Here is a 5414-nt window from a genome sequence, read left to right as displayed (position 1 = left end):
CCAGTGATAACTGCTCACTCCAGGAATAGGAAGAGCCTCAAACCATTCATTCAGGGTTTTTTTTTTCTTTTTGGGTCACACCTGGCGATGCACAGGGGTCACTCCTGGCTCTGCACTCAGGAATTATCCTGGCGGTGCTCAGGGAACCATATGGGATGCTGAGAATCGAACCCGGGTCTGCTGCGTGCAAGGCAAACGCCCTACCCGCTGTGCTATGGCTCCAGCCCCCTCATTCAGGGTTTTGATGAAGAAGTCTGACCATCTCGTTGGTGAATGGCCATGAGGTCTTTTGACGTCCTGTGGAATCCAGTCGGTAACAGCTCTAGTCCAACGGTTGTCTCTGTATCACCTTACATGTCTGGCCCATCTGATTTTTGACGCCTTGGCAAATGAGACAGCGTCCCTGATTCTTGACCGTCGACAGAGATTGGAACTCCAGATTCTTTCTCTCACTTGAGTGAAACGTGATACTCCTAGCATAGTTCTTTCGATTCCTCTTTGGGAGACCCGAATAGTGTTCTCATCCTGTTTGCGTAGGGCCCAGGTCTCTGAGGCGTATGTTAGTGCAGGGAGAACGGTGGAGTCGAAAAGATGTGCCTGTAGCCGGAGGTTCTTCTCTTAACCACTTCTTTGATGCTCTTGAAGGCGTTCCACACTGCTCTCTTCTTCCTGCGCAGTTCTGGCGCCAAGTTGTTCCTCGTGTTGAGTTCTCGACCCAGGTACACATAATGTGTATGTGTATGTGTATTTAAGATTATTTATTTATTATTTATTTAAGATTGGGTTTCAGGCTACAATGTTTCAACACCAGACTCTTTACCACTGTCCACTTCCCTCGACCAATGCCCTCCACCAACCCCATTTGCCTCCCACACACCAGCCTGCTGCTTCAAGAGGCATTTGTTGGGGCTGGAGCAATAGCACAGCGGGTAGGGCATTTGCCTTGCACATGGCCGACCCAGGTTCGAATCCCAGCATCCCATATGGTCCCCTGAGCACCGCCAGGGGTAATTCCTGAGTGCAAAGCCAGGAGTAACCCCTGTGCATCGCCAGGCGTGACCCAAAAAGAAAAAAAAAAAAAGAGGCATTTATTGTTTTTTATGCCCAAATTTTGCACTGTGTTTTCAGTACTGTTGCCAGTAGGACTTCATACACAGCATTTCACCACCTTTCAGCACCACCTCCTCCTCCTGGTTGAACGCTTCCCTCCTCCATAGACGTTGCCCCCTCGATGTCCCATCCCCCAGCCCCTACAAGTGGCAAGCTTCCTACGGAACATCAGTTCTTAGCTTTGTTTCCACTATTACGCCATTATGTTTCCTTATACTCCGCAGATGAGAGAGTCATTCTGTGTCAGTCTCTCTCCCTCTGACTAACTTCCCTCAGCATGATACTCTCCAGGTCCCGCCGTGTAACAGCAAATTGCATAACTTTATTTTTTTTTCTTGTGGCTGAGTAATATCCCACCATGTATACGTACCATAGTTTCTTTACCCGGTCATCTATTCTTGAACACTTGGGTGCCCAAGAAGAAATGATTTTAGCTGTTGTGGACAGTGGTGCGAGGAACGTAGGGCTGCAAATGTCTTTGCTCCATTTTGTTTTAGGGTCCTTGGGTTATAGTCCAAGAAGCGGCATAGCTTGGTTAGAGAGAAGGAAGCTCAATTCCTAGATTTTTTTTAGGAATGTCCGTGTTGTATTTCAGAAAGGCTGGACTGGTCTGCATCCCTACCAGCTGTGAATGAAAGCGCCTTTATCCCTGCATCCAGGCCAGCACTGGTTGCTCTTGTTCTCCTTGATGTTTGCTGGTCTCTGTAGTGTGGGATGATGTCTCATCGCTAATTTTGATTTGCATCTCCCTGATGATTAGTGATGCGGGCCATGTTTTCATTTGCCTTTTGGCCACTGTATCTCTTCTTTGAGGAAGTTTCTGTTCATCTCTTCCCATTTTTTGATGGGGTTGGACCGTTTTTGGTAAAATTCTACCAGTGCCTTAAATATCTGTGATAGTAACCCTTTATCAGATGGATATTGGGTAAGTAGTTTCTCCCATTTTCCATGGGCCGTCTTTCTATCCTGGTCATCGTTTCCTTTGAAGTGCAGAAGTTTCTTAATTCATCACAGTCCTATTTGTTTATCTTTGCTTCTACTTGCTTGGGCAGTGGAAATGAAGCCATCGTCTCAAAGTAATTAATATCCCCTCTCAGACACTAGAGACAGTCTAGGGATAAGGCACCTTGTCTGCAGTCAACCCTGGTTCAATCTCTGGTGCTGTATATGGTCCCCAGAGCTCTGTTAGAAATGCAGTGACCTCCCTCAGCTCGGAGAAAGTAAAGCTTTCTGAGCACCTCCAAGAGTGGCCTAAACTCTCTCTCTCTCTCTCTCTCTCTCTCTCTCTCTCTCTCTCTCTCTCTCTCTCTCTCTCTCTGTGTGTGTGTGTGTGTGTGTGTGTATTTACTCGGATAGTCTGATATAGTTATGTAGTTGCATAAGGAAATAAAAAGTCCTTTCTAAAAGAGCATAAATAAGACAAAGTGCCTATAGGCAATCAAACCTATTCTGAATGTTTATGCCAATATGATTAATTGATTGATTGGCTATTGGGGCCACACTCAGCAGTGCTGGGGGTGACTCCCAGCTCTGTGCTTGTGGAGGTCACTCCTGGAGGTGCTTGGGGAATGATGCAGTGCTTACTCCTGCCTCTGTGCTCAGTGATCACTCCTGATGAGGAAAATAGACCCCAGCCCATATTTCAAACAGATTAACACCAGAGACAGGAGCTGCCAAGGGGCAACTGAGTGTGAGTGACATGACCTCACCTCGGGTGTACTCCAATGTGCTTATGTCCCTGGGCTGGAGAGATCCTATCTCTCTAGCTCCTAGGTGTAAGATTTATCACTGTTGTTGACCTTGTATCTGGGGCCATACCTAGCTATGCTCAGGGTGTGCTCCTGACTCTGTGCTGAGATCTCTCCTGACGGGACTCGGGTAACCATTTGGGTTTTGGGGCCAGCGTTGAACCTGGGTCAGCTGCAAACAAGGCAAGTGCCCTGCTCCGATCTAGTGAAGAAAGATGCCGTCTGGGCATCACACTCACCTCCTGAGCACAGCGGATGGTACAGAAGGCAAAGTGTGATTAGGTAAATCCAAGAACCGGGAAGGAGATTCTAGCTTCACAGGCAGCTGGATCAAGATGCTCGTGATTGTGAAAACATAAAGTTAAATTAGCTTCCATGGGAGAGGCAGGCTCAGGAAGGGGCGGCCGGCACTGCTCTTTTATACCCGCATTCTTGCTTCATCCCTGCTGTTGTTGTTCAGGTACAGGGAGGAAATTCCTTGGTCCCAGAGAAGCAGATGTTCTGCCAGCCCGTGAGTCATAGTTGATCCCAACTCATCTCGGAAAGCCCGTCCCTCTGCGTCAGGAACACTTTCCCGCCTCCCTTGCAGGTACCGCGCACATCCGACACACTTTCAGACCATGAAACCCAAGAAGGCATTAAAAGAGATTCTAATCAAACCCAGGGGTGCTTAGGGCTTACTCCTGGCACTGTGTTCAGAGGTCACGCCTGGTGCTCAGTGCTGGGGACTCAAACTAGTGTCAGCCACATTCGAAACAATGTCTTAACCCTTGTATTAAATCTCCAGCCCAATTTTTTTAAATAACAAAAGTAAGCTTCTTTTCTGCCTTCTTGGACATGGCTCTGGTTATCAGACGGACGGCCTTCCTTCCTCCGACCGCCTCCCTCTCCTTGACCTCCCTCCCTCCCTTCCTCCTTCCTTCCTTCCTTCCTTCCTTCCTTCCTCCTCCTTCTCCTTCCTTCCTTCCTTCCTTCCTTCCTTCCTTCCTTCCATCCTCCTCCTTCCTTCCTTCCTTCCTCCTCCCTTCCTTCCTCCTTCCTTCCTCCTTCCTTCCTTCCTTCCTCCTTCCTTCCTTCCTTCCTTCCTTCCTTCCTCCTTCCTCCTTCCTTCCTTCCTTCCTTCCTTCCTTCCTTCCTACCTTCCTTCCTTCCTTCCTTCCTTCCTTCCTTCCTTCCTTCCTTCCCTTCCTTCCTCCCTTCCTTCCTTCCTTCCTTCCTTCCTTCCTTCCTTCCTCCTTCCTTCCTTCCTTCCTTCCTTCCTTCCTTCCTTCCTTCCTCCTTCCTTCCTTCTTCCTTCCTCTCCTTCCTTCCCTCCCTTCCTCCCTTCCTTCCTTCCTTCCTTCCTCCTTCCTTCCTTCCTTCCTTCCCTCCTTCCTTCCTTCCTTCCTTCCTTCCTTCCTTCCTCCTTCCTTCCTTCCTTCCTTCCTTCCTTCCTTCTTCCTTCCTTCCTTCCTTCCTTCCTTCCTTCCTTCCTTCCTTCCTTCTTCCTTCTCTTCCTTCCTGTTTTTTGTTTTGGAACACACCTGCTGTGCTCAGGGGTCACTCTGTGGCGGTGTTGGGGAGACCCCTATGGGGTGCCAGGAATAACCCTAAAGGCAGGAGCCCCATCCTCTCTACTATCTCTCTGGCCCCACATCTTTCTTCCATTAAAAAAAAGATATTTTGTGGGGTTTTTGTTTTGTTTTTTGATGTGTGTGTGTGTGTGTGTGTGTGTGTGTGGTGTGTGGGGGGGGTCATACCCAATGATAAGGGGTTACTCCTGGCTCTACACTCAGAAATTACTCCTGGAAGTGCTTGGGGGACCATATGGAGTGCTAAGGCTCAAACCTGGGTCGCCCGCGTGCAAGGCAAACACCCTATCTGCTGTACTTTTGCTCTGGCACCTATTTCTATTTATTTATTTTTTATTTTATTTTTTTTTTTTTGCTTTTTGGGTCACACCTGGTGATGCACAGGGGTTACTCCAGGCTCTGCACTCAGGAATTACCCCTGGGGGTGCTCAGAGGACCATATGGGATGCTGGGAATCAAACCTGGGTCGGCACGTGCAAGGCAAATGCCCTACCCGCTGTGCTATCGTTCCAGCCCCTAAAATTATTTTTATTAACAAACTTTTTTTGGTTTTTGGGCCACACCTGGCAGTGCTCAGGGTTTATTTCTGGCTCTGTATTCAGGGACCTGGGGGACCATATGGGATGCCAGGGATAGAACTCGGGCCCTGCTGGGGGCTGGAGCGATAGCACAGTGGGTGGGGCATTTGCTTTGCACGCGGCCGACCCAGGTTCGAATCCCAGCATCCCATATGGTCCCCTGAGCACGGCCAGGGCTAATTCCTGAGTGCAGAGCCAGGAGTAACCCCTGTGCATCACCAGGTGTGACCCAAAAAGCAAAAATAAATTAAAAAAAAAAAGAACTCGGGCCTGCTGCTTGCAAGGCAAATGTAGTACCTGCTGTGACCCCTCTATTTTAATGTTTTTATGGGTAACAGGTTTTTGTTTTGTAATTAAGACAAATTTGGGGCTGGAGTGATAGCACAGTGGGTAGGGGGTTTGCCTTG

This window comes from Sorex araneus, chromosome 3 (assembly GCF_027595985.1).
Source record: "Sorex araneus isolate mSorAra2 chromosome 3, mSorAra2.pri, whole genome shotgun sequence".
Taxonomy (NCBI): domain Eukaryota; kingdom Metazoa; phylum Chordata; class Mammalia; order Eulipotyphla; family Soricidae; genus Sorex; species Sorex araneus.
This window is presented reverse-complemented; position numbering follows the sequence as displayed.